Genomic DNA, 10489 nt, shown 5'->3' with positions numbered 1-10489 from the left:
ACCTGTAAACATACACATATCTTGTCTGGAGCAATCATCATATCAGAAGGCAGCAGTCGCCAGAGACAAAAAGTCTCACCAAGGCCGAGGAGGATGGAGGGTACTCTTCTGGGAATGAGAAGCCGAGGATAAAGAAGACCCATAGGAGAGAGACCTCATTTTATTTCGTCAACAATATTGAATTCGTAGATACATCCAATTTATTAGAAAAATGTAGAATTACTTTTCCAACCACAACTCATCCACCACTACTAGAGTTTACACATTGTTGAGAGGGGCAGGATGAGCCTTGCATGGCTTTCTTTTTCCCTCTGCCCACAACAGATAAAATGGAGAAGATGCACACATTAGAAAAACTTACACTGAGAGCTGACAACCCTAGTCTTCTGCCCGTTCAACAGATTTTTCATGTGCTCATGTTAACTTGAACATGGGCAACAGCATCGAAACTCCCACTCTGGAAAAAAAATGGACCACAATAAGTTTAACAGAAGAATTCTACCTCAACTAAAATAATAATATCATTCGAGTGTAGAGAATAAAAAATTGAAGTTCTGGCCCAGAGGCACTCATGCAACTGGGGGTCATGGCTTCGAGCATCTGTCCCCTCACTGAAAAGACACAAAGTTCTTACTGTGCATCACTAGTTTTGTCCATTTCTATTCAAACAATTCCCAGTGACAGTGTGGTGGTACATACCATGTAAATGTATGTAGTCTACGTTTACAATGAATTTGCCATCTCATACCCAAGAAAATGATTGTATTTCATGACGTCATAGGCTAATACACAGATGCTTGTATTTCATGACTAAGAGGTGAACATACAACATAATATGAGTCTGAACTGAAGAAAGATGTACAGATAAAGAATGAAAGGGAAAGGTCTGACAATGTTAAGGTAACAAAACTAATAATAATGATCAACACGAGCAGCACTTAAGCAAATAGGATAGCTCCACACCAGATATCTGTCTTCCTAGAGATTCATGACTTACATGTATGGTAGTAATAAGAGATATGCGGCCCTATGTCATCAGCAAATTATAACCCCATGCTATCAAGTCATCTTAGATTATTCATTCTGCCTAAGCCCCATGTCTAAATGTTTCCCCAAGGTCGGTTTAACTATGCTTGAGAAAATAGGACAGAGCTCACACACTGAAGCACAAGCAGACTGTCCAACAATGAATTCCTTTACACACATGAGCTTTCAATATTTAGTAAAGATTATAATAATCACTTACCCTTATTTGGCTATATGCCTCTTTTATCTTGTTGAGCATTAACATATCCATGGGCCTCTTCATGGGTTCAGTTTTTAAAGCTTGGCCATGTGCGATGACGATGTTGAACCCAAAGTAGGCATCTGGATATGTCCTACAAAATAAAAGGAAAAGCCTGTACTTGGTAAGTTTGGCAAAAAGAAGTGCAGTACATTATGAAATAATGGTGCACAACACAAGCAATTGACATTCAAAAGCCATAAAAGCAACTCATGCAGTTATATAAAGATCCTCTGTATATAGATCATCTGATAACAGACGGCAGCAATCATGTTAACTAGCTCAGGTGCCATCACAATGAATGATATTTACACAAATGTACTATTTCAGTCATCTTTTGACAGATCATGTCATCACAAAGGCCAAATAAATCAACGAAAATACTGTCGCTGTAATGGTTGAGAGATTTATTATGTTAAAGCCAAAACCCCCAAAATCCACACGCTCTTCCGGCCTTCCTCTCCTTGGCGCTAAGGATTCAAGCCCCCAATAAACGATTTGTCGTGGTGAGTGCCAATGAGTTCTGGTTGAGTCTCCAGGTTCAGTTGAGTTTTGTGTAGGCTACTCTGTTGAGTCCAAACAGAAGGTAGCAGTGCTGGTCCTCATGTAGTCAGGCTGTGGTGCTACCTTGCCCATCAACTTGCATGACGTGAGTAATGCACATGGGCACAGCCAAAGAGGAAGAATGTAAGAACACTAAAGTCAGTTTCCAAACCTAATGGAGGGCTCACTGATGGCATGATACTTTGCCAGATGTTCCCCTTTGCGGTGCTAGTGGCACCGTTTTTTGAAACCAAAGTAAAGTAGAATTTCAACCGAGAAAATATTTGGAAGGAATAGATTGTTGCTCGTATTTGTAAGATGATAGATGAAGAAACTAAAAGGTGCATCTTTGATCTTTCCTAGTGGGAAAAATGTGGCAAGAGATGAACCTTTTTTACGGAAAATAAAGGGACTGGATGCATGATACAATAGATAACAGTATGTGAAAATAGAACAACAGCTTCTCCAATGCAACAAATTATACGTATAGAATGCTCATGAACAACAGGATTACCCAACTAACTGAAATATGTTGTCTAGGTCAGAAACTTAGTTTTAGAACATACATCTCCACCATATGGAAGTGCCAAAGCTGTATGGGGCAAAGCTACTCCATCCTGCAAAGATTCAGGGAAGACAATACATTGATATGATGCTATCTAATCTTAAGTGGCGCTTTCTAGGAAACTAAAGAAAGGTATCTCCCTCCGATCCCTTTGATTGACTTGGATTTAGTACAACTTTGTACTAAATCCGAGTCAATTAAAAGAGATCGAGGGAGTACCCAACATTCAGGATACGGGTCAAAATTAATATAAATTGCTATTGTTATTACCTCAACACAAACTACTTGTGTAACTTGAGCACCAATGTTGACCACACAAGTTGTCGACAAACCATTCCCAAATGCTGCAGCTAGAGCTTCCTAATAAAAAATTGGCATATGTAGAGTAAATAATGGTGTGCAATATTTTTCATGTTTCAATTCGTAAATCATTAGATACAAAAGCTTGGTTATGTCTCCACAAGGAGTCTGCTAAGTAGATACTGTTAACCAAAATGAAGGTATAGAGCTGTAGTTTCTCATTAGCAACTCCAGAAATGGGCTAACTCCAGGTGTACAGTATACCAGATTTAAAGCACAAGAACAAAAACCCTGCTGTCGCTGCATAATATTAATGTCGACCAACTAGAATGAAAGGTTAATCAGTACTGATTTTATGCACCAAACCGCTAACAAAACATGACCTGGTGTTAATGCAGAATAGCTAGCACCGCCAAGCAGTGTCAAGCCGTACCATACCATTTCTCTCTACTGTTATCTTGGTTTCATGTCCTCCATAATCCCCATATGCCTTATATAAAGAAAGGGAGGGAGTACTTACTAATAAAGGTACATCTTTCATCAGATCCATGATTAAACATATTTTCACATTATATTTATTTGGTATTATGTCGAATTTTTTCCTGAAAACTTGACCGATCTTTACAAAGTTTGATTAGGAAAAACTCAGACGTAATTATATTTTGACATGCAGGAGTAAAACATTTAGTGGTTAGCCTAGTACAATAATATCGCAGTTGAGAAAATTATCCTAGCATCCTTGGAAGTATAGTTACAAAAAATATCAAGATGTCCCATTTTGTGATGAATAATCCAATTAGTTGCTTAGCAATTGCAAATGAAGGAAAAAACCTTGCAGTCAGAATGTAAGAGGAAGTAAATGCTAAACGATAGATGATTGATAGCAAAGACGAACCTGGTGTACAACTGCTGAGCTAAACCCCAAATCGCCAAGTACAATGGACAGCATCTCTTTTATTTCTGACATTGATGGAATATATTAATTTTTTTGCAATTAAAAACAAGAAAATCATCCTTATGCAGTTGAGACTGCACTTTGCAGTCGAACTGTAAAAAGTGTTGAAAAAAGATAAAGCAAACAGTGTAAGAGACATCTGTGAACTATGTGTTCATGATTTTCTAATGATGATTCATCAATTCGATGCTACTCACTAATGGAATAATGGATCATGGATACATCAATATACAACAGTAGCACCACAGATCAGCCAAATATCAATCAGCAAAGGTTGTCAGACCAAACCAGGGACTGAAAAGAATGCACCATCACTACATGAATACACCATGTGCTATTTACATCATGTCCACAAGTTTGTCAAAGGCCCAAATAATTGAGATTGTTAAATCCTATTCTATAACTGCATGTTAAATTATATTCTATAACAGCATGTATTTCATGGAAGAATGCAGGTGTAGATTTTTCTCATCTTAGAAAGTGTGTTCTTCGTAGCATTATAAATTCATGTTGAATGAACAGATTTTGAGTTGGTAAGAGGTAAGAAAGAAAGGATTAAACATCGACACTATAAGCTTCACCTAAACAAACAAAGCATCAAACATGACATCCCGCTATGCCGCTACACATCAAGATAGTTTTACATGAAAGGAGAAATACCTCGGTTGTCAAATGTCTCCGCGAGAACAAGAATTACAGAATATAGATTTCGATCCTTTGGGTTGATATGCAACTTCTCTATCAACATCCAGTTCCAAATAGTGCGTAAATCTTCTAAAACCTGCAACATAATATTTGTTTTTTCAAATCATCCACCGTTAAGATGCTATATAGATGGAGAAATACTGTGGACACACATAGGTTTCATAACAAGTTCAAAAACACGGAGTTATCATGTGCCTCGTCTCTTTTGTAGCCAGATACCATCAAATTCAACGAAGGTAAGTAATCCAGCTTAGTGGTTTTGAACTCAATTTTCCTAAATTGGAAAGCCAGGGTTTCAAGTCATGCACCTAATTCTTAGCCTTTCTTCCTCGTTTATCATTGGCAGGAAGCACATGCAATAAAAAAAATACCCTGCACTATTAAACCAGAAGGCTTTATATTTAAACTTGACCGCTACCTTGTTGGCAGAATAAACTGCTCAATTTTATGTGTTACCACTTACCAGTGCAGCAACAGCAAAACTAGGAACAGGCAGGAAGTATAAGCTGGAAAGCAGAAAGGTATGTTCCATAGTTCATATAAATAAGGTTCAGTCAAACTAACCAAGATGTATGTTGGGTCTAATCTTGATATATGTATCTGCATATTTATTTTGTAGTTGCATGTAGAGTCGTGTCAGTATAGGTTTGCAGCTACATGTCGCTGATGGTTTCAAATAGGAGTCCATGCACGAAGAGAGGCAAAGTACGGCGTGAAGCTGACGATGCAGTCCGTGTGAAGCGGTTTTGCATGGATCAGTATTGAGGCCAAGGAGCTGCCGTGAGACTCGGTGTAGCTGCTTAATCAGCGCGTGTGGAGTCTGTTAGCTAGCTGTGACCGGGTCCTGTGCTGCCTAGAGTGATTCTAGGAGACGTTTAAGTCATCCATGAGTTAGTGGAGAGATTAGTGGAGTTAGTGGGTGCGTGTGTGGCCTATTTAAGGCAATGTAAGCATGTTTCCTTTTGAGAAGAGAATACAGAGAGAAGAAAAGCTCGGCTGTGTGAAACAGTCCGAGGCCAAACACTCGTGTATCCCGTGTGTTGTGTGAAACAACCAGAGAAGTATAAGTAGCTAGCTACGGAGTTGAGAGACTCAACTCTTTCATTTGGTATCAGAGCCGGACGAAGACGATGCCGCGTGGCGCAGCGGAGGCGAGTGGAGCCATGGTGACGGCCGGTGTAGGCGGCGCGGCGGCGGGCGACGGCGGCGGCCGCCGGCAAGGTGTCGCTGCCGCTGCTGACCAGGACCAACTTCGCGGCATGGGCCATGAGGATGAAGTACATCCCGCGAGTACACGGGGCATGGAGTGCCGTTGATCCGGACAGCTCGTCCAAGGAGGAGGCTGCCGGGAGCAAGGAGGAGATGGCCATGACCATCATCTCCCAAGGCATCGACGATGAGACGCTGCTGCGAGTTGCGGAGAAGGAGACCGCAGCGGAGGTGTGGGCGGCGCTGCGCTCCATGCATGTCGGCGTCGAGCGCGTCCGGGAGGCGAGGATCCAATCCTTGCGCTCGGAATTTGATGGCCTCAAGATGTCTTATGCAGAGTCCGTAGATGATTTTGCAGCGAAGTTCACGACGCTCGTGGGGCGTATCCGCGAGCTTGGAGATCCGATGGAGGAGAAGTACGTCGTGAAGAAGCTGCTGCGAGTCGTCTCCAAGAAGTACATCAACGTCGCTTCATCCATTGGGCTGTTCTCGTGACGTGAACAAGATGTCCATGGAGGAGGCCATTGGGTCACCGAAGGCACATGAAGAACTCCTCAAGGGACAAGAGGAGGAAGGTGGAGAAGAGAAACTCCTCATGGCGAGGGGACATGGCATGTCCGGAGGACGTGGCCGCGGTCGTGGCCGTGGCCGGAGGCCGCCGGGACAAGAGTGAGGTACGGGGCTATAACCGTGATGAATTTGGGCATTTTGCTTGGGAATGTCCTGAAAAGAAGAAGGAAGAGAAAGCCTTGCTGGCTAAAGGCTACGCCGATGACGAAACAGCGCTGCTTTGAAGAGAAGTCAAGAAAAGATATCAAGATTAGGGGGTTGATTGTTGGGTCTAATCTTGATATATGTATCTGCATATTTATTTTGTAGTTGCATGTAGAGTCGTGTCAGTATAGGTTTGCAGCTACATGTCGCTGATGGTTTCAAATAGGAGTCCATGCACGAAGAGAGGCAAAGTACGGCGTGAAGCTGACGATGCAGTCCGTGTGAAGCAGTTTTGCATGGATCAGTATTGAGGCCAAGGAGCTGCCGTGAGACTCGGTGTAGATGCTTAATCAGCGCGTGTGGAGTCTGTTAGCTAGCTGTGACCGGGTCCTGTGCTGCCTAGAGTGATTCTAGGAGACGTTTAAGTCATGCATGAGTTAGTGGAGAGATTAGTGGAGTTAGTGGGTGCGTGTGTGGCCTATTTAAGGCAATGTAAGCATGTTTCCTTTTGAGAAGAGAATACAGAGAGAAGAAAAGCTCGGCTGTGTGAAACAGTCCGAGGCCAAACACTGTGTATCCCGTGTGTTGTGTGAAACAACCAGAGAAGTATAAGTAGTTAGCTACGGAGTTGAGAGACTCAACTCTTTCAATGTACAGCTGGAGCTAGAAATGTTTTCATGAAGATTTGTTTAGGTTTGGCAGCTGAAACATTGGCGTGACGGGAAATAGGTAAAAAATTCAACTTGTTCCTGCTAATTGTTTCAGATGGAAGTGAATCGGGTTAAAGCCTTCTTCAGTACATTGCAGCAGGTTACCACCCTGCTGTTTCTATAAACTTCAATAAAGATTTGCAACTGAGTTCACCAAAATCCTAGCACAGTTCTGATTCACATTTTTATCCCCGGGACACAATTTTGCAAGAAATAGTTACTATGAAGCCAAAACAATACATACACCCTACTCAGCATTAATAGAAACATTTTTTAGCTTAAATATTTATAGAACTAACAACGTAAAAATTGAAAGCCTCAGCTGTTGAACTGAAATGGAACTTCCCATTCCCATTTTAAGAGCAGCATTAACACATACCAAGAGAAACATTACAACGACTAACTGATTTTTTTAGGAAAAGGATAATCGGTAATATAGAGGCATACCTGATGTAACTGATAATTCTGAGAAATATTAAAATGGCCTCTCCTGATCGGGCGACTCAAACAGTATGGCGCAGAAGGAGGGATTTTCAAAGCATCCTCTCCAAATATCATTTCCTTGTACTTGATTTCTTCAGAGTTAGGCCTGTTACCACCATCAGATGTGCTTTGCAAAGGATCTTCATCAGCATCTGAACTTTCTGGCCAAGGTCATCAATATTTTCGACATCAAAAGATGTTCTGTGAATATAAGCTATTTTACAATGGTGCAGAACTTTTCTTTCAATCTACTGTTCAAAACACAAAAAACTGAGCATAACTAAGTAGCTTTGATTACAGGAACAGCTAGCCAGAAAATGATCAATGATATAATTTCAATTCGCAAAAAAAATATAATTTCAATTATTCCATTAAATCTATGCAAAGCAACTAAACAAAAAGTGGTCACTGATGAGATCTCGTTGTGAGTCACATGCCATGCAAGAAGAGATAGGAGCAAAAAATATGTAGATCTCATACCAAAGCAACATCTAAGTGTCTAACATAACTGAACTTCAGTCCCCTAGACTTCAGAACTAGCTAGCTCCAACAAAAGACATTCATAGTGTCCCAATGTAACATCCAAAGGTCCACACTAAAGCACCAACACCACATAGGAGATAAAACAGGCCACACATAAATATAACAACTCACTTAGGATTTGTCCTTGTTTTACACAAATAGGTTAATGTGGAAATATATATATGCTGACCAAACTCTTGAAAAATAACAATGTGGTGCAAAATCAACCACAACCATGCGCATTAATCACACAGGCCACCACTAATTGAGGAGTGATGTTACACGTCAGAGGTAGCAAAAAATACAGCATCCTTCTAAATAAAATTCAAGCATATCTCCAAAACATAAGTATGCTTTTGACTTTTATTAACAACAGATGACTTCCAGGTCAAAAAACAAACAGATGACTCCAAAATTGAAAAAGAATAGAAGTACCAAAGATCAGAAAAGTACCGATCGACGTTGATGATTTGATACTTCTGTCCAACACATCTGTCCAATTAAGTTTGTTATCATCTTTGTTCTGCTGTGAAGAAATACCATCAACACGTCCCATCTGAAGCGGTGAATATAACCAGATCAGCACACAGAGGGCATGAAGTGACCTTTGTACATAAAAAGAAATATGTGCCAAGAACATTGGTACGAAATCATCTAATATATATATATCCTCGCATCAAGAAGGTGTAGTTTATGGTTGCAAGAAATGACAATAATTCTCAAACTCTGATAGATAACTTTCTATAGTTCGGAAGAGGGTGGATGAACTGATGATTCCATTTTAACACAATTTAGAGTATTCATATGTAAATCTATGTCACACCCTTACTGTACAACATTCCAATACAGACATTTGACAAAATACCCATATTTTCACGAATAGCTACAGCAACCATTGCAAGATGCTAAGTTTACCTATCAAGTAGCCTGTTGAACTTATAAGTTATAAGAACGACACGACAGATATAAGTCACAATGCCCCATAAGCATCGGCATTTTTGTTGCCTTCGTTCTCCATGGGGAAATGGCCTCAGGCTTATCAAATAAGCCTAAGATACTTTATATTCTTCTGTCCCTGGCTTCAGCTTACTAGGATTAGGAATACAGCTTAAGGTTAGGCTTTAGGGCAAATAAGTCCCGAAGTTCCATTCCTCCCACCTGCTGTATGTTCCTGAGCGAACTGGATAAATATCGGTTTCTCGTGATCGGGACTGTATGCACAATTGGGTGGGAATAATGAGCAGGGCAGTATTTTCTCATCTATAAGTGCAATGAAAATTTCACATCAGCTTCAATAATGCTTTCTCGTGTTAAAATTCCCATTTTCAAGCTAATTAAGTTCCAATGCTTTGTAAACTCTACGTCGCTAAGAACCAAAAGGAGGCGAGAGCAGAAGCTCAGCATCAATGAAATGGCTCCACTCCATGATAAGTTTTTTTTCCCCATTCTATATACAAGATAAAAATAATAATTTGGGTCCAAAAGTGCCATTTTTAGCAACCAGAACAAGATGGAGCATATGGCCAATGTTTCTTCAGTAAATTTAGGTAATTCTTATTTCACTGCTCAAGTGTAGCACTGAAACCAGATAAGACAGACCAAGCAACTCCTTGAGAACAGAGGTAGTACATAGTACCTTAGGAGGTAAGGGTTGGTTCTCTGAAGACGACACTTCCGTCAGAAATGGGATCTTCAGTAGCGAAGCTATCTGCACGAGTCGCGCCAAATTAGCTCGAGTGGCAAACATAATACAAAGAGATGATGAGAAGCTTATTTTTACAATATCATATGCCTTCTCCCGCTCTGCGTTGTGCGTTGACCCAGCACGGCAGTTGAGCCTCTGAAACAGAAACAGCAGTCACATACCGAAGCTAATTAAGACATTCCAACGCAACTACGGGGCCAAGAACAGGGGAGAACAAGGCCTGTATCTGCATCACCTGGTCTCGCACCGACAGCTTTCCCGCATCGCTCTTGTGCCGGGCAATGCAGTGCGGCACATTGAACGGCACGTCCTGACTCGCAAACCCCATGCGCACGTTTGTAGATCCTGCAGAGGACAGATGCTGGATCAGTTGGCAGTGGCCATAGCTCGAAGATTACCACCAATAAGAGGCAAACAAGCGTGAATTTTCAGAACGGAACAGCGAAGACAAATGCACAACGGGAAGACGGGCCGAGCGATTAGTGCGGAGGGGGGCGGGGGGGAGCGCACCTGGGTTGATGACGACGAGGTTGGCGCCGCGCTCGGCCATTAGCTGCGACGGCACCACCGTCTTGAGGTAATCCTGCGCCATGGGGAAGCGGGGGTCACGGAAAGCAAAGCGTGAGCAAGAGCGGCCACACCACACGCTAGGGTTTCTCGGGATGGGTTTAGTTCGCGAGACAGATCGAACTCGCCGGATTCGGGCGGTCCAGTGAGGGACGGTGAGAGGGGGTGGAGGAGCTTACCATCTGGTCGGCGGTTGCGGCCCGGAGGCCCGCAACGGCGGCGGCGG

At 41.9% G+C, this 10489-nt stretch overlaps 1 pseudogene; it reads right to left on the bottom strand.

Annotated features, from left to right (window-relative positions):
• Nucleotides 1-406: 406 nt before the first annotated feature.
• On the bottom strand, nucleotides 407-10489 carry LOC124673286 (annotated as a pseudogene).

This window comes from Lolium rigidum, chromosome 7 (assembly GCF_022539505.1).
Source record: "Lolium rigidum isolate FL_2022 chromosome 7, APGP_CSIRO_Lrig_0.1, whole genome shotgun sequence".
Lineage (NCBI taxonomy): Eukaryota > Viridiplantae > Streptophyta > Magnoliopsida > Poales > Poaceae > Lolium > Lolium rigidum.
The sequence above is the reverse complement of the archived record's forward strand: the minus strand, read 5'-3'. Positions and strand labels throughout refer to the sequence as shown.